At 38.1% G+C, this 20,000-nt stretch overlaps 1 protein-coding gene and 1 long non-coding RNA gene across 5 annotated transcripts in view; one reads left to right on the top strand and one right to left on the bottom strand.

Annotated features, from left to right (window-relative positions):
• LOC106785027 (autophagy-related protein 16-1) overlaps positions 1-20,000 on the bottom strand; it is a 384,411-nt gene that overhangs the window by 331,457 nt on the left and 32,954 nt on the right. The window lies entirely within an intron of this gene.
• Positions 1-20,000, top strand: part of LOC106785028 — a 64,541-nt gene that overhangs the window by 17,108 nt on the left and 27,433 nt on the right. Inside the window, exon 4 of one of the 3 annotated variants that reach the window (XR_001381482.1) lies at positions 10,765-13,155. The exons of the other annotated variants lie outside the window; for them this stretch is intronic. This is a non-coding gene — a long non-coding RNA (uncharacterized LOC106785028). Of the gene's footprint in view, positions 1-10,764; positions 13,156-20,000 lie in introns of those variants that run through there. 3 annotated transcript variants of the gene reach the window in all.

Genomic DNA, 20,000 nt, shown 5'->3' with positions numbered 1-20,000 from the left:
ATCGTTTCTCTCTGCCAACGAATACGACGATATTAGCCGTAATGTTTAATGCACATTTTAACCAAAATCGTTAATACATTGTAAATGGATTAGAATTCAAGAGCATTACACGTTAATCGGAGAACCATAATTTGATCAATATCCTCCCACAACTCGCCCCCATCTCAACAACGTGTACTCGTCGTATGGCAGAAATGTTATCGTCGAAGTTACAATATTAAAAATAATCACAATACGATTTAAACAATGGATACGATTTTAAACGAAACACAATTCGTGGAAAATCGAATGGAATTTCCTACCACGCAATCGGTGTCAGAATGGCCGAAGAGGAAAACTAGATTTAATTGTTATTGAGATTCGTAACACAATTTAGGCGAGATAATACAAATTCAATGTACTTCTCTATTGTTTCGTTAATAACTAGAAATATATGAATACATACATATATATATGTTTAATGTATTTAACGCAAATCATCATCGATTGATCATTCAAACGTATCATCAACATACAATTTGATTCTAAATAAGCTGAGCGTCATAACAAGCGTTTGAACAAAAAATTGAGCGAAATTTAATTAATCGCTATCGAAAACTCGATAAGATCAGACAGATTTCAAACACATGCAAGCTTTCTCGTTAAGACGCCCTTCCTTTCCCCCATCCATCGTTCCTAGTCCTCGATAATAGTAAAGTCGATTCTCCTGATCCTCTTCGGTTTCCTCGATCAGTCGCATCTGCTCTCAATGCAACTCATATCTGCAGGCTTACAACGTTAACGCTTACGGAAACGATAAGCGGTCGTCGAGAAGGAGTTTCGCTTAGGGATTTCACCCGAAGATTCTTAGTGATGTTCGGTTTGTCGTGTTAACTAGAAGATCGAGGAGAATAGGAACTCTGGATTTACTAGCTGGTTGATGGCTAACTGCTACCGCTGCTGGTGCTGCTGCTGCTTCTTCTGCTACTAGTGCTACCGGGTGGTATGATATCAGAGAAAGAGAGATGAGATGAGATGAGATGAGATGAGATGGGATGAAATCAGATGATATGAGATCAGATAAGATGAGAAAGAGAGAATGAGGAAAGGAATTGGAGAAAGGGTAAGGTTCAGATGCGGAAGTAGGTACTTGGATATGGAAATGGGGTGCCCCGGTGCAAATGCAAAGCTCGAATCTATCAATTTCACTCTGCAGGTAACCGCAGTTGGTAATGCCGTTGGTGGGGAGATAGAGAAAGAGTAAGAGAGAAAGAGAGAGAGAAAGAGAGAGAGAGAGAGGAAAGGAGTGGTAGATCGGTGTACTCGGGTAGAGAAGGCTGCCAGCTTCGGTAATCCGCTGATTCGGAGGGTAAACACAAAGGCACGATAGAAGTGTGCTACCTCGAACGAGTGAGAGCGAGTGAAAGAGAAGGGTGGAAGGGGATGGGAGGGAAAGGGAGAGAGAGAGGATTCGACGAGTGGAGAAATGGTAATGTAGACGAGAGAAATAGATAGAGCACACAGATCGAGGAGTTGAGTGTACAATCTCGATCGCCGGTATATAATGTACTTGTACACAGAACCCCCTCCCCCACCCCTCGAACGTATGTCTCTTCTGGCATATATATATACCTACCTAGACCATGCGCAATAGTTGGGGGCTATCGGGTGTGTTGTACTATGAACCTTCCTGGATTTCTCACACAAACACATAGAAGATGAGGGTGTGCACACGCAAAGGGAAATTCAGTGGACGAGTTGGACGGATTCCTATACATATATTATTGGTCAATCGATATCGAAGTCGAAATCGATATGGGCTTGTCTGTGTGTGTGAGTGTGTATGTTAGGGGTGCTATCGAAGTCGATGCAAATGACGAGGGTTAATACTACCACCAGATTGGTAGTATTTGTAATAGCCCCATAACGATACTAGGATCCGTGACCGACATACGTGGATGACGTTACGACAAAACGGACATGCCTATTGGGTACTCGGTGTACTTCGTCGTTCATCTTGAAAAGTCGGTACCAAATATATTATACAACAACGACACGGGGGGAATCATCTTCGATCAACGTTTACAATATACCACTACCACCACCACCACCAGCACCGTTCCATATTATAACACGTGTTAAATTAATGCAGTGATATCTCTTCTTGATAATATGGACGTGTTAAGGTCACGTGGGATTTGTCGTGTATCTCGGTGCAAGTTCTATTACGAATATCCTCTCTCTCACACTTTCTATCTCTCTCTCTCTCTCTCTCTCTCTCTCTCTCTCTTTCTCCGTCTAACTATCTCTACTTCCTCGCCGTCAACATCGCTACAAGTTCAATAACACGCTACCCGTGTGTCGAGTACAACTTCACCGGGAGTTGAACGGGGATCGCGTGTCACGTAGATCTCCTAAAGCTCTCGATCCATTTACAATTCTCTTTCTCGTCAGTCAAGACATATTGATTGACAACGTGAATAAAATGTAAATGCCGGTTTTTGTGGTTATTTCGCAAGTACCGAATATTTTTCAACAAATTACCACCCTATCGTTTGCCGTTAACGTTAATTTGAAATCTTAAAGTATTAGTTATTTTTGTAAAACAAAAAAAAAAAAAAGAAGATTAAACTTACGAATTAAAGATTTACAAATGAAACTCATAGAGATATTTTTGTATATCCGTAATTTTCCAAATTGTTCGTTCTCGTAACCGCGAATACACGCACACGCACACGCACAAGTCAATCCGTTGTGTATAAGCATTAACTTACTTAACTCGAGTTCGCAGTACTCCGTGAGTCTGTAGATAAAATTTCGCTTCGAGTTTCCAAGAGAAGAGTGAAGATCATGAAGATTAATGCGCCAGAGCGAGGTTAACCGGTCTACGATTCTCACGACTAAGAATCCAAAAGGGGGAGGGAAAATAAAATTAAAAAAAAAAGAAGGTATGAAACGAGTGAAAGAAGAGAGAAAGAGAGAGAGAGAGAGTAAAAGCACCCTGCTCATTTTCTAAGACGTTGGAAAAATAAAGAAAAAATACTAGTCGTGCGAATAAAAGCTTTTGTCTACTACGATAGGAACGTGCCGCGTGTTCATTAGTGAAATATATATATCTAATTTACCAGGCGGTCTCGCAAATGAAAAGAAGCAAAACGCTATGAAAAATAATAACAACGGCGTATCTTTTGAATCTCATCGTCTCTTTCATAACCGCGAGCTCGTATTTATCAATTTATTAAAATAATGCAATATATATATATATATCGAATGACGTGAAGGGAAGGAAAAATATAAAATTTAATATATCGGGTGTACGCGTATATACGTATATATCATACTAACTACGTATACGTAACACTACACACGATACATGCTCGATGATTTCTACGCTAATTTCGACATAGAGAGAATGTTAATTAATACCTCATAAATCATATGGGAAGGGAGCTTTTGAGAGATTGATCGACGTTAGAAGAAGGGGGCTTTGCTCGAAGGCATCTTGGAATCTGAAGAATATCGTTAGAAGAAGATTAACACGATACTATATATTATGATAGGTACGAATAAAATTTCTTAAATTACTTTACTCGCGTATAAAATATTAAATCGAAGAAAAAATATGAAAATACAAAAGATAAAAAGCAACGAATAAACCGAGACATAGGACAGATTTGGGTATTTTGTCGATGTCAACCGCTGACGCCGTCTTTGTCGCCGTCCGTTGTTTTCTTTACTTTCCGTTCTCTTGCACATCCGTAAGAAGAATTCCTGTCAAAAGGAGAAGACAGAAATAAGGGGGAAAGAGAAAGTGCCGAGAAAATAAGAAGAAAAAAGTAGGTCTAGCGCAACGGTGGAAAAAGAAGAACTCGCTTGTAGAAACATTTTACTATCTCGTTTTTCCTTTCTTTTCCCTTTTTCTTTTCTTCTTTCTCCTCCTCTCTCTCTCTATCTCTGTTTCTTTCGATCTAAGAACATTCCATGAAGAATTCTTACGTTTCTTGAGTCTCTACTAACACATCTCCACTAGTTTTCCTTTCTCACCTCAATTGCATTTCCCTATTCTTCTACGAGTAACTCAAAACTATAGTATTTTATTATATTTTTATTTCGTTAAAAAGGGGGGGAGGGTCAAAAGTATGCCAAGCAAAAAAGAGAAATACCTACTTACATTCCGCGTATAATCAGTTTCATTTGTTCGTACACGCAATTACATTTTCAATTAAAATAGTTATCGAAGTTACTTTCGTTCTAATTACGTACCCGACTCGACGTTGGTCATTAATAAATTGTGCATTTACTAACGTATATCTAAAAAGATTTCCTTTCGTGGCAACGTTGAACGAAGAAGAACGACTTAACGGTAGGAAGGAAAAATAAAAGATAGTTTTTATAGCTTCCCGACTTTTCTTGGATCGCGTTTAAGATTTTAATGATTCTACCGAAAAGGGATTTTATTCTTTCTTAAGTTCTTTCGGCGTGAATACGTACGTGAGTACGTACGTATCACTTTATTTAGCAACACTTCCGAAACTTCAAACTCCAAGATGAGATTCCTTGTTTGTTGCGGTTGTACATACACGGGCGCACGCACGCAGACACTATCAAAGTTCTCCAATACGATTATACAAGAACAGATCGTCTAGGTACCCTCCCCCCACAACCTTCCCCACCCACCGCTGCTGCTCTTTCACAGCAGAAGCAGGAGAGAATTAAATCGATGGAAGGAAACATCCGACTCTGCTAGGTATCAACGAGAGCTAATCAAGGAATGGTGATCACGTCGAATATCTAATCATCCTGAACATTATACAAAGGAATACTAATGCTAATTAAATGGAGATATCGTTGTGTTTATATATATATATATATGTATGTATAATTTAATCTTGAATTTTATCCTTTTGGAACCGTTGTTATATAAAGTGATGCGCGTACGCAAGGGACTTAAGAGAAAATAAAATCCTAAATAAAGATATGCATATACATATATATATTTTTCTGTATTTTTTTATCTATCTCTAAGGCTACAGTCTCATGAAAATTTCATGATGGAAACGTAGACAAGTAAAACAAACGCGATAAGAGCTCCAAACGAGTTCGTCAAAATTTAACATAGCAAAAACGCTAGACGCTAGAAGTAAGCGAGAAAAAGGTAAATGCGATGGGACGAGTAATGTCAACGCTTAAAAAAAACTAGAACTTTTACGCCGGCCATAATGACGTTCACGAATGCTCAACATCCAGTAGTACAACGAGAGAGATGCAAAGGAAACGACCAAGTTAAACCGTCCGTCAGATTTTTAGCGGTTTCCCTAGGAACATTCTACGAAGTTTGAATCGCACACAGTACTCTCGTTTCTATCTTCCTGCTCAAATATTTTATCGTCAGATTTAACTAATATTATTTAAAAGAGTACGCTCGCGAAAAAGATCGTCCGTAAAAAAGGGCCTTCCTACGTGTGATTCGTAGAAAAATAATAATCAAAATAAAATAATCGCGATATAATTCGCGAATTTAAGTAACAGAAGATTACTATTCGTTTCAGCTATCTTTCAACACGATCGAAAAAGTATTAAATTATTTCCGAATCGAAAAATAAAATCGAAATGTCGCTTGCATTTTAATGCGAAAATTTTTTTACGAAGGAATCACAACGGCTAAGTTTAAGAAAAATAACCAAATTTCGAATCAATGATATTTTTTTTTTCTTCTTTTTTGTCGTTGTGTCGTTGACACGGGTTCGATAAGAGTTTCGTAAAATTTGTGTCGAGTGTGATTCGACAATCACGGACTCGCTTTCATGCTTGCTTGCTTGTTACTTGCTGGCTGGTTGCTTACTTACTTGCATGTTTGTTGCTACGTATGTGCACTCGCGCGCATCTCCTCTACCATTACGTTACACTGCAACGTTGCTTAAGGTTATGGAACTAGGATAAATAATTTAGGATTCAATTCTCTGTTCCTTACTTCCCATATATATAGGCACAGCTTGTATTGCGAATCACCACGTAACGAGTAAATTTCGAAAATTTGATAAAGGAAACGTCCAATAATATACATCCAGCATTCGCTAACTGTTTAACCAATAGTAATTAGTCTTCATTTTCTTTTTTCGCACAAGTTTCTTCAATCTAATAATTATTATCTCCTTCGTGTATTTTCTCTTTTTTCTTCATACAATCCGTAAGAAAAAACGCGAGTATGCGATAAAAAATAAAAGATCGAAGAACATTATATTATATTATATCTTGCATCCTGTAAACAAAAAAAAAATCTGACATGCAACAAACAAATACTTACATATTATACGAGTTCACTACAAGATGTTTTTGCAGAAATCAGAATTCATGTTATTTTCTTAATTCGAGTACGATCAGGATCGACAAGAGTTCTATGAAAAATATTACTACTACTACTACTACTACTACTACTACTATTACTAGACCTTAAGATAGTTTCTTCTACAATTTGCGTAAAACCGGACAACGACGACGACGTCGACGAACGACGTGGATATTTCTTGCATCAATTATCGAACTTGTACCATTCCCTTCCTTCTTTTTCTACGATAGAAGAAATTTTCTACAACGCACGGATTTCATTTTATTCAACGAGGAACTAATGATGGCACATTAAAGGAAGGCAAATGGATAGACCGATCTTTGCTCGAAGGGACTTAATGACGACGATGTAAACAACTCGGGCAATTGTCACGATAGAAAATGTAATCTAATGGAAAGGGTTTACTCTCTTTCTCTCTCTCTCTCTCTCTCTCTCTCTGTCTCTCTCTGTCTCTCTCTTTTTCTCTTGATGATTACACGAGGTTCGTTTCAACTAACACGGCGTGCATAAAAACGCAAGGACGTTGTTCGAACGTTCGGACAAAAAAATTCATTCGCGTTCGTATTTCGAGTCGTGAATTTTTTTCCTTCGAGTATGAAAATCTTTCATAATTCTCATCAAAGTAATATTCCATCTAGGATAACGTAAATCATTATTATATAACACGTTTTGAAATGTTGCAAAAATAAAGTAGGTAACTAGAAACGTCGAGCAACGCGTCGCAGGAAGTTTAATTTAAAACCGTTTCTCTCTCTATTTCTCTCTCTTTCTCTCACTCTCTCACTCTCTCTCTCTCTCTATCCTTTATTACATCTTTTCGCTTCGGGTGGTTTAGAGAAAGAGCTATAATATTTTTCTATGTGCGTTTAAATCGTCCTCGAAAATGGGGAGACTTACCAAAAGAAAGTAAGTACACTTTAAATAAGTCCAAACTTAGGCCGATACTTTTAACGGGTAACACAAACTAGAAATGTCTACTTTTCCAATTTCTTTTTAGACTTTCTCTCTCTTTCTCTCTCTATCTCTCTCTCTCTTTTATAATATCTATACGAAGAACGAAATCTATATATTACCAGTAGCGCAATGAAAGCGAGAGCTATGAGATTCCTTTGGTTTATGAACAGTAACGAGATGAGCTTGGTATGCACCATCATGAGGCTGTATACTGTATATAGTGAGAGAAACGATTTACTCTTACCAGAGAAATTTCCAGAGAGGGAGAGAGAGAGACTGCTGCTTGTATATCTATCTCTCTTTGCGAGACTATTCCTCTTCTCCTTTCTCCTTCCTCCTCCTACTTTTTCTCATCTTCCTCTTGCCCTCTGCTCTTCCCTATTTCCCTCTTATTCCTCTCTTTCCCTTCTCAGGGGTTTTTTTCTGGTCGCGATATTATACCGTGCAACCCCCATTCCTTGGTACATCGTGAAAGAACACGAGGTGCAAATAACCGCGTCGCTTATTTTTACGATCGCACGTTGGAACGGGGAGAGGAGAAAAGACCATTGGCCCTTTCCTGTTACGGTAAGCCAAGAAAAATGAGCTTCACCCGGCGTCAACGTCGTTTCCATACCGTACTTTGGTCGTTCGGCTTTTATTAAAGTATCCAGTCACCGGGAACTACGAAATCATGTGCTTGGTGTGTATACGAGAAAGAAAGAGAAAGAAATAAAGAAAAAAAAAGTGAGAGTGAGAGAGAAATGATGGAAAAGGGAAAGAAAGGTGGAAGAAGAAGAAGAAGAAGAAGAAGAAGAAGAAGAAGAAGGGAAAAAAAAACTTATTAATCCTAAACGAAGTTCGTTCCTAGAGATATATCCTAGGGAATTCCGTGCACGAAAAGCGCAAAGAATCGCCTAACTTAATTTTACGATCCTACGACACGAAAGCTCGCACCTGGACTTTCTTCGTTACGAATTTATACTTCGTTATTCGACAGAGTTTATCTCGACGCGTTATGAATACCGAAAGTTACGAGAGAGCACCTAGCAGGGGGGAAGGGGAAGGAAGAGGGGGGGCCACGCTACTCGTTTATAGTTTTATTATAAGCGGGGTCTAGTAAATTGCGATAAATGATAATTTGCTTCTTACCTTTCATCGTTACCTTTTAAAACGGGGGAGGGGCGAGTGATGAGGGGCAAGGGGAGAGGGGGGGGGGAAGTAAAAGAAAAAAATATATACATGTCTATATACATGTACCTACTTGGGAAATAGAATTGCGAATGTAGGCACACAACGTACTCGACGATACGATACTTTCTTTTTTGCAAACTAGAAAAGAGAGAGAGAGATAGAGAGATAGAGAGAGAAGGATAAGGGGAGAGCAAAAGCACTCGAGACTCATACGTGCACCGGTATGAAAGAGATTTCTGAAGGTAGAAGAAAGTCTGAGGAGCCTGCGAAATGACATTTCTTTTCGACGGTTCACGCCGACGTGCTGCAATTTCGTCTCACCGGAATTACTTTTGGGGTTAAGTGCGTTGAAAGAAAAAGAAAAAAAGAGAGACAGAGAGAGACGGAAAGAAAGGGGGAGAGAGAGAGAGAGGGGGGAGGCGAGGGGAAGAGAAAACACGGTAGAAAAATGATGAGAAAAAAATGAGACGTGTTCTCTAACGCCAAATGAAACGGCACTCACTCGGGTGAGTTAGTGTTCAAAGGATAATAAATTTCGTATGACTGATAAAAAAATAATGAGAAATTTTTCACCGGAACGGACTTATAACGTGGGAAAATCGTATTAATTTGTAATTAACCTGCATCGGTAACTTGTACTATTTCGTCGACGACGAGTTTCCTATGCATTTGTATATACGTAACGTAAATATATATATATATATGTATATATGTCGTACGTCACCGTCTTACATGCATTATCTTAAGAGTCACGATCTTTATCGAGTATAGATGCTCTTAAGCTGTCTCCGAATCGTTCATCCGGTATAGGTATAGCATTCGACGAGTTCTTTATAACTCTGATACCTGTCCTCGAACTACTTGACGACGAGTTTCCACCGGACTCCATCCGTTACGTTGTCGTACAATTTATCGGAAGAAAGAAAATAACGAAAAGAGACATAAAAGTGAATGTTGAACGAACCGGTCCCGTGTCGATTTCATAGCTAAAACCACTTTACGTTTTGTTTTATTTTATTTTCTTGATTTCTTTACAAACGTTTCTACGTTCAAATACGTCATCGTCATCGTCGTGTTTGCTCTCTTACTCGTTATCTATATAAACGTGTTGTTGCTCTATAACTTGCAATCGGTTATAGAAGAATTCTGGATCGTACACGCGTAAGTACGTATCGTGCTTGTTTCTGATCCGTTCGCAATGTCGATGCAAAAAAAAAAAGTTTCCTCCTCGTCGTTGTTGTCGTTGTCGATGTCGTTGTCGTTGTCATCGCATAAAACCAGAAAAAGATAACGATGTGTATGTATGTATGTATGTATGTATGTATGTATAAAGAAGAAAGTATATATCCGATTCCAATGGAATTAACTCGCGGATAGATCAATCGTTTCAACAACAAAATCTTCATTTTCTTACGAACCTTAAATAAGTGTGCTACCGTATAAAGCTCTAAAGAACATACCGCGTATATTTGCGAACGAAGAAAATCTACGTTCCTTAGAGAGAAAAAGAGAGAAAGAACTAACATGGAAACAAAATTACTTCCTCGTCTTCTATTTCAAACTTCGTGTCTATGTTTGTCTCTCTCATTCTCCCTCTTTCTCTCTCTCTCTCTCTCTCTCTCTCTCTCTCTTTATCTATCTATCTATCTTTCTTCTCTTCTAAGTGTCTGTCGACGGATCGATAGAATATATAATGCTTAACGAAGATTCTCCTGAATTTTAACCAGTAACGTTTAAACGGTAGATCGAAGTTAATGTGATTTAGAGAACGACTAGGGTACGATTAGAGAGTAATACTCGAGGAGAGTAGTGTGATTAAGGGTACGACGACGTCGTGCTCGGATTCTCTGCTAGGATTTCATGCCACGGAAATTCGCATTGGTAGTAGCTGTGCAGATTGCACAGCCGGCATCTCGAAGACAATGGAAACGGGCGCTTGCTTACATTGCTTGTTTGTGTTTGTTATATATATATATATATATATATAGAGAGAGAGATATATAGATATGTATACATATATACAATATACGTATACTATTACGTTACTAAGATTGTGCACCGATAGTCTTTCCGAGTTTATCCTTCTAACGGTATCATGAATATTTACATTACTTTTCTTCACAAAGAAATCAATGTGTATATTTCTCTCTTTCTCTTTCTCTTTCTCTTTCTTTCTATTCCTCGTTACGTATACGAGCATGAAATGTTTCATCCCTATATGCGATATTCGTGACTCCATCTTATCACGTATGTGTATATATATAGATACGTAGTAGAGTTACTTTTTCTCTTTTAACGTTTCATTTACAAAGAACGAAGACGAGAGGAGAGACGAATGAACTCCCGTAGCTGTTCAACTCTTCAACTCTTGAAAGGAACGAAGAAACGAAAGGAGAACGTAGGATTCTATTCCAAAGAACGGTACGTTCGTTGAAACCTACACACAAGTTTTACGAGTATCAGGGATCTTCTATGATCAGGACTCTAATCCAACCAAGCTCGATCGATCGAAAAGCGATCAAACTCGTGAAGGGACGTCTGCGAACGTAATTGTGAAGAACGAGAAGGAAATACGAAAAAAGAAAACGATATAACGGTAGACGTTCGAACGTATCGTATCTACTAGCTATACATGAAAAACGAAAAGATCGTAATGGTGCGAGCAGGAGGAGGAGTAGTAGTAATAGTAGTAGTAGGAACGACACGACAGCAAGGTATCAAAGTGAAGTGCCCCGTGTGAATTCTGTCGTTGTGTGCCCGTAAATTCTTTTCACCTTCATCCATCGAAAAAGAAACGTAGTAGGAAAGAGAACTCTTCTTTTTCTATCTCTCACTCTTTCTCACTCTCCCTCTCTCTCTCTCTCTTTAAACGCGTACGTTTCGATCCTACGTGATGGTGGTACGGTACGTATGTACATGCACGCGCGTGTAAAAGGGTATCTACTTAGGTTACGACGAGAGAAAACTCAGCACGGTAATACAGAAACGAAAAAAGAACGGGGAATGAACTCTTAAATATTTCATGACGGGCGAAAGATGCGAGTTACATCATAGACCGAAGGAAGATAGTCGCTGGTGATGGTTGTACTACTCTCTCACGAAGGAGAAAAGCCGATGTGCCAGTGAACGGGGGCGGTTGTGTTGGCTCGGCAGGGTGGTAAGTGCTCGCTTGGATATGTTGGTCGTGGGTGATACGAGCGTGGTGCGGCATATTATGCCGTTAATACAGTGCATATCGGGACGTGAGCAGCTGGCAAGGGAATCACAACCAGTCCTTCCTTCCTTCTTCCCTCCCTCCCACTCTATCCCTCCCTCTAGTTTGCTCGTTTGCTAGCTCACTCACCCTCTTCTCTTCATATCACTCCCCTACCCTCCCCTTACCCTTCCCAACCCCTTTCTCTATTCCGCCAAAGCCGCTGGTATTCAAGCGCACACCCTACTCTCTATTTCTAGCTTCCTCGTCCATCCTCTTCTCCTTCCACTCTTCCTCAAACTCATCCCTCCCCTCCCCACTCCTTTCTCTACAGTATTCATCTCATTCCCCCTTTTCGACGAGTCACGTACATACTTACACAAACCCTACTAGCTCCCTCGTCCTTATTAATATATGCTACTATATATATATATACATATATACTTCTACCGGTACAAGTACCACTATTTTAGGATTACCAGGACCAAAAGTTACTCGGGCGAGAACAGAGAGAGAGAGAGAGAGAGACCCCCTTCTATCTAGCGCTCCTTCGTTTGCTTTCCTATCCACTGACCGCACTTATGTCCCAACGGATCTCAAACTTTCCGAATACCATCGAACTACGCAGCTTGTTCCTACTACGCTTAAGCTATGTATATGAAAAGATACATTAACTAGGGTAATAAAGAAGAACAAGAGAGAGAAAGAGAGAGATAAAAAAAAAAAAGAAGAAGAAAAATATGTTTAGAAATCGAGTAATGTTGAATCGAGCATTAAAACGATTATGGGCTCTTAATTCTCGAATAAAACTAATTATCGTTAAGATAAGCGTCAAGATGATACTACCGTTAGATAACTCGTTAGATTCGCATAATAACGCGTGAGCGCGTTCGTGGAAATATATCGCAAATAATTATTCACCGACAGTTCAGCAGAAGCAGCAACAGCCATTCGTCGTGCGGTACTCCTCGAATCGGTCCAAGTCACTTCTTAATGAGGAACGAGGAATCTCGGTACTCTCGGTAAAGACTTCGATGGGATATCTACGGGGTTAGAGAAACTTTGAAATAAGCTACGCGATATTATGTTTCTTCGACATACAACAAGAACAACAACAAGAACAGCACAACAAACCGTCAACGGGAAACCAACTTTTCCCATTATCCATTAATCTAATTAGCGAACAAGATTTCGTGGCATCGGGTATTAAGATTCTATGGTTCCACGAAGTTAAATGCGCTCATCGTAGTGTTATCCGCTTAATTCGAATTCACTTAAACGCGAATTTATATATTGGATATGGTAAAAAATATGATTACAATTGACCCGCCTAATTCGTACGATATATCATTCGATAAAAGTGAAATTCTAATTATTTCAACGTTCAATCGTTTTTGTTTTTTTTGAATGACTTTTTACAACTATTCGAGTTATTTTATACCATTTTCATTTGGCGGATACTTCAAAACAAAACACAAACAAACGATTTCAAAGTAGAAAAAAAACGAGAGAGAGAGAGAGAGAGAGAGAGAGAAATTGATTTTGTACAATTCTAGATGATATTTTTAAAAATATTTATCTCAAAAAGAATTCATTCGTATAAAAATATTATTCAATTCAATTTCCATTTCGTCATTTTTTTGTAAAAACGGTACTACAACACGATTGATATCAATGGTAAATAAAATACCAAATAAAAATGTTTCTGTGTCGATTCGATTGAGATATCTTCTCGAATAATGCATCAATAGTCTGTATTCCTAATCTTTTTATCGGTTATGCGAAATTATTGGAAATTTTGAAATTGAGCTTTTTTCGACGTAAAAATGTTATTAAAAGCAGCGACCGTATGAGCGACAAGAGTAAAGAAGAGGCAGGATGAATGAAAAAGAAAAAAAAAATACATTCGTGCAGTTCACGCGTGGTAGAAATGAAACCTTTAGAAAATTAAACTTTTAAAGAATGAGACGAATGTTTACATTTTATACTACATTACATATTATACAGACTCAACCGAATCTACAATCACGAAAATAAATAGTCGATGATGATCGTGATTTACGCGAACTGAGGGAAATTTCTGCATAAACGGCCATTATATATCGTTATCATCGTAGATCGATATTCGCAACGCAAAATACTAGTCGAATCGGTTAATTAATTGGATTTATAGGAAAACAAGAAGTTTCCTAGGACTTCACGCAACAAGATGAAAATAGAATCTTGGTGGTAAACAGCAAACCAAGAGAATGGAACGAACGAACGAACGAACCTCTTCGCGCATGGAAATATACGTATACCTTAGGCGACTTTGCCATAACGCGAACGAAGATAAATTTTCTCCTCGGTGTTGATGCAGATACGAATTCATTTTCGGTCTCGAATATCTCTCATCTTCTAATAAATTTAAATATATAAAGGCGTCCATCTCTCCGGTTGGGTGCGACAACACGGCGCGGGCCCGGGTGAGTTAAGAAGAAGAAGAAGAAGAAGAAGTATATACCACGTATACGCAAAATGTGAAATATTCTCGCGGGTACACGCAGGAACGATGAGAAAGAGAGAGATAGAAACAAAAAGAAAGAGAGAGAGAAAGAGACAGAGACAGAGACAGAGAGAAGAGAAGGATTTGCTTGGCACAGCTTGAATGAATATGAATGCCCACCTAGACTGCGGCCCCTCGTTCCCTTACCATTACCAAACTTATATTTCACCGTGGAAATGATATTGCGATCTGAAATGCAAGCTAGACGACAGGAGGGTACTTCTATGATGACGGTTTCGTTGACTTCTTAATTAACAACTTCCGAAAAGCGATGAAAACCCGGAATGTCTAAAGGACTCGAAGACCGAGAATGAGAGGGGAGGGGGAGGTAGGGCGAAGGTGTAGGGTCGGATAAAGAGAAGGAGTAGAAGAAGAAGGTGGAGAAAGAGAAAGGGAACGGGTTGGGAGTGGAGGAGGAAGAAGGGGGGAGGGGGAAACGTTTCTCGAATCTCTCTCACGGTGGATAACGCTAATTAAATCCCTAGCTACGACCTTTGCTCGAAAAGCAGCAGTAGCAGCAGTAGCAGCGTTACTCGCTTGCAAAACGGACGAGACGAAAGCAGTACGAAGGGGTACAAACGCGTTTAAATGCAATCTGCATTTCATTAATTTCCTACAATTCCCCAGATTTTGTTCGTCCGTCTTAACAAGGATTAAGCACTTTTTTTCCTACTTCTACTAAGGTCCCTCTCCTTTCTTTTCTTCTCTTTTCTTTTCTTTTCTTTTTCAATAGACTCCTTATTCGTCGTTGAACAGCGTTCGAGTAGTAGAAAAATATTGATTGCAAGGAAAAAGGTAACAAGTACCTATATATATATATAAAGTTGAAACCTTATTTCTTCGGGAAGATCTATTTAATAGAAATTCGATGTTGCAGTAGAAATAATTTGAAATAAAGAGAGACCTTTGAAATATAATTGAGAGTTTAACTATTGATAAATTTGCTTGGATAAAAAGAGGTATTAAAGAGAAGAGGAAAAAGTTATAAGGGTTCGGTTTACGTATTGCAAACCTTCGAAAGATCACCAGCAGCAGCACCACCACCACCACCACCACGCTCGGGGCCTTATCTTCTTTTGTGCTCTCTCGCCATCCACCTGTGAAATTTACTTCCACGAGCCGGGCGACCTCGTCCCATTAGTATTTTTCATGGAGTCTCGGCTAACTATGTCCGTGGTACGCGAGAGCCACTATTATGCTCAATCCCTTATCGCAAGCGACCGTGTCATATATTCTCGAAAACCGCTTCCTTTCCCCCTTTACCCACAGTGAGCTCACTCCACCCCTTTACTACTACTCTCCTTTCTTCGTTGGATAGAATCGTACGTTTCTCATCGTTCTATCTTCGTTCATTCCGAAAGTATAGACGCTAGCGAAACGAAGAGATGCTACTCACCATTACCTATCTTCCAAGGGCTACATACCTACCGCGACTCCTTTTAGATCATCCTTTATCGTACCTTTTACCTCAGGCTGAATTCCTCTTCGATGACCTCTTAAGCAAAGATTATTATTATTATTATTGTTATTATTAAGAATTGTCCAAGCAAATGTTTACTCTTTTGTAAAAGAAAAAAATACTAAAGAAACATCCGCCCCCACCCCAAGAGTAAACGAAAAACTCTTTAAATATTCGCATGTCAGAGTGAAATTCGTGCGACTTTTTATATTAATATTTCCAATGTAAATTTTTTATGACACAATAAATATTACATACACACACACATACGCGCGCGCGCGCACACGGAGTTCGGAAATTAAATTATTTTCATTTTATCAACTATCTCATACGAGGAATGCGAACGATTATATTCTTTTAAACGATATTACTGCGAGATAAGATAAAGTTTCAATTTTAGGAAGTAAGTGGAAAGATAAGGCAGTTGATATAAGTCGGAAGTTTCTTTAGAAAAACGTTCTTTTTTCGGAAGCCTCTGGCCTCTCCTTCTTCTCAGGCCAGACGACGACGACCGACGACGACGACGACGATGGTCTTCTAGCTCCAAGCAAACAAATAAGTCCCAAGGAAGATCGCATCTCATCCAAACACCTGCTACAACGATTTGTCATCCATAACAGAGCTTTAGGATCCGGTCTGTTCCGGGTATGCGTCGGAACAGCTTTCAGTAAGCGCTTTAAAGTACAATTTGTCATCCTAACCGGACACTGGCTCTTCCGTACATTCGAGAGAGAATGAGAGAGTGTGTGTGTGTGTGTGTGAGAGAGAGAGAGAGAGAGAGAGAGCTCTCGTAACGTTGTCGTCTTTCCTCGAGGACAGCTCGAAATCGATTCGAAATATTCCGTTAATCTTACTCACAAATAGACATCCTAACGTGTGGTTGAAACAATCGTTAAGATACGCGAAATGAATCCTAACAAAAATATAAAAAAAAGTTTCGATCAATTTTTGACCCTAATTACTCATATTGCGTTTATTAAATTCATTCACATACGTATAATATGTTAAATTAGTTAGGTTAATTAGTAATAAGTAGCTAATACTTAACGAAGTTTAGATGTTTTGTGTTTTGAATATTAAAAATAAAAATAAAAATGTATGTCTACTCAATGAAAAAAGACGCTGGACAATAAAGATTAAGTTGCTGAAGAAGTCCCAATAAAGGAACGAAACGTCAAACTTAGTTAAATTAAGTTCTACTTCTTTTTATGTCCAAGTTCCCTGTGATACCTTCTCGTTAAGAATTTTATTTTTGGACGAGAGAAATAACTGATTAAGTACTTATTACAATATTAGGTAAATTCTTTTTTGTGTTTCTGAGTTTTTAACAGAGAGTTATTTTATTGACCCACAATTTTCTTTTTTACATATTCGATAATAGAACTTTATATTTATCATACTAAAAAAGAGGAATAAAAGAGTTAGTCGACTAAAGGATGTTTAATGTTACCGTTGTAAACAATTCGCGACGCTTTTTACTGTTTACACGTGTTCTTTCTCTCTCTCTCGCTTTCTCTAATTCTTCCTCCCTCTTGTTTGTTCCAGCCAGCATGTCAACGAACATGTGTACTATTCGCAAACGTTAATACCGTCTAACAAAAAAAAAACAACCACTATGCACATACGCTTAAAGTAAGAAAATTTTATTTACGAAAAATTTACCTCTCTCCCCTTTTCCCACTCTTACTCTCTCTCTCTCTCTCTCTCTCTCTCTCTCTCTCTCTCTCTCTCTCTCAATGTGATTTTTCCATTAGTCGACAATATTGTTGATCAAATTTCACGATTGAACGTATTTAAAAAACAAACAAAATCTCATTGTTCAATGTAAAATATGCGCACATGTTGAAAAATATTAACGAAACTTCGCGATCAGCAATAATAATAAGCGCAAATAAAAAGTACAAACAAAATATGAATAAAGTTATATATTATTTTTTAAGCTTTACCATCGTTCGACTTTATGTTGTTCATCGAGGCCAAAAATCCGTGCATTTATTTTTTTTTGTATTTTTCTTCCTCGTTAGATTCTGAATACTTTTCTTCTTATACGATGTCGTAAAGTAAACGAATTATCTCGAACACGGTTTGTGCACTAACAACGGACATTGTTTCACGATCAAAATGCGCGAAAACTTTATACTTAAACCGCAAAAAGCAATATTTTAATCAATACGCTCGAGTGGAGAAAGAGAAAGAAAAAGAAAATTGGTTAACTCTCTTAATGTTTCCTCGAGGGTAATACCGAAGAAAGAATATAACGTTGGCGTAGCAAAATAACGATGCTAGTAGCTATGCACAAAACAAAATACACGATTTTCTCGCTTTTAAAAGGGAATGGAAAAACCTTACGAGAAAAAGATTACAAGAAGCATTTACGATTTTCCGAAGAAGAAAAACTGAAGCACCAACGAATTGCAAGAGAAAAAAACCTTAATGGTAGATGATATGAGAGAGAAAAGAGAAAGAGAGAGAGAGAGAGAGAGAGAGAGAGTAAGAGAATTACAAAAAAAAAAATAGAAACAAGAATATTTGCATTGAAATATAAATAAGGGAAAAAAAGAAAATCTAGCGAATTAAAACATAATACGTTTTACTACGTAAGTATTAAAAATCGAACAGAAAGAGACGAATGTTAGCGAACGAATGGAAATAAAAAATGTTGCGTTTGGAGAGGTCATGCAAGATAGAGAAAATAAAAGAAATAAAAAAGAAAAAAAAAGGAATGAAAATAGATAGATAGAAATCATGGATAGAAAGAAACAACCTTTACACTTTACAGAGTTAACTTTTACATTTTCGAGTTTACACCAGTAGGACGTAAAAGGAGAGGGTGGAAAAAGGAAATCAAGAGAGAAATAGAGAAAAAGAATTATAGAAAGAAAGAGAGAAAGAGAGAGAGAGAGAGAGAGAGAGAGAGAGACAAGGAGAGAGAGAGAGAGAGAGAGAGAGAGAGAGAGAGAGAGAAAAGAGAAGGAAGTACCAGTACTCTCTGACCGCAACATTATTGCTAGAATGAGTTGGTGCTTCGTTGAAGGAAAAGGTAGGTTCGTTTCTAGGTACATGATAGAGGTACATAGCCGTGGAATGTCAAAAGGAACCAAAGCAAATGATGAAGTTGAAAACCTCACGAGTTTTCCCTTCACCATTCCCTCTGATCCACCTCTTTCCCTCCCTCCCTCCTTCCTTTACCCTCACAATCTTCTATACTACCACAACGATCTCTAACGTCAAACTACCTTTCTGCGTTTCACTTCGACACTGTCAAATCGTTCGTTCGTTCGTTCGTTCATTCGTTCGAGAAGCAAAATGGAACGAGTAGGAAAACGGAAGAATCCGGCAGTGATCCCTGTGGAAAAGCCAGCAAGCGCACGCGGCAAAAACTTTTACGATTTCATTGATCGCTACAAACTTTTCCTTCCAGTTCCTTCTTCTTCTTCTTCTTCTTAGTCGTATCTTTTTTCCTCTTCTTACCTCCCTTTTCTTTTCCTTTCTTACTTCCTTCTTTTCGCTTATCCAGTCTCTGCTTTATGAGAAGAAAGGGAAGAAAAAGAAACGAATTCGAACAGAAAAAAAAAGATGAAAGTTATATATCACGTCGATTTACGAAGAAATTTACCAAAGAGAGAGAGAGAGAGAGAGAGATTTATAATTTTCGATAAGCTGAAATTGAGATTACAGAAGATACGTATGTTAACGTAACATATGTACGGATAAGGAACGAAATCTATATGTCAAACTAACGCACGTTTTTACTCAAAAGTCGAGCAAACGAAATATAATCGTTTTTTTAGATTGTCGGGTTGAATTCTTACGAGAACAACTTTTAAAAAAAGAAAAAAAAAAGCACAATTTGATCTATCGTGTATTGAGAAAGCGTCTATATATCGTTGCACGTGCGCTCGTTCGTGATCAAAGTTAAAAATTAGATCAAGAATCTCGATGAATGCTTGGGGTATATGATAGCGTTAGAGAAAATAGTTATAGAGACAGAGATAGAAAATAAGACATACACACACACACACACAAACTAACATCAAAACAAGATAGAAACTGATGAATAGCGTTCGTGGTTGTTCAATTGAAATACGATCCTTTTTACTGTAGGTAATTTTATCGTTGCGAATTCGTGCGCGAAGAAACGACAAGAAGTCAACTAAATTATTTTAGAACAATGCGTAAATATTAATAACATATTTAATTATCAATATTCTTGTCCACAAATATGTTATTAATATATAAGTCTCAAAGGGAGTTATAGACGGTTAATAAATCTTATGAACAATTAATTTGAACTAGTTGTACGTTTCGTCCCTTACTGAGGACTTCATCAGCAACTTGATCATTTACAGTT

Source organism: Polistes canadensis, unplaced genomic scaffold (genome assembly GCF_001313835.1).
Source record: "Polistes canadensis isolate GaletaPanama2010 unplaced genomic scaffold, ASM131383v1 scaffold_44, whole genome shotgun sequence".
NCBI classification, from domain to species: Eukaryota; Metazoa; Arthropoda; class Insecta; order Hymenoptera; family Vespidae; genus Polistes; species Polistes canadensis.
This window is presented reverse-complemented; position numbering and strand designations above follow the sequence as displayed.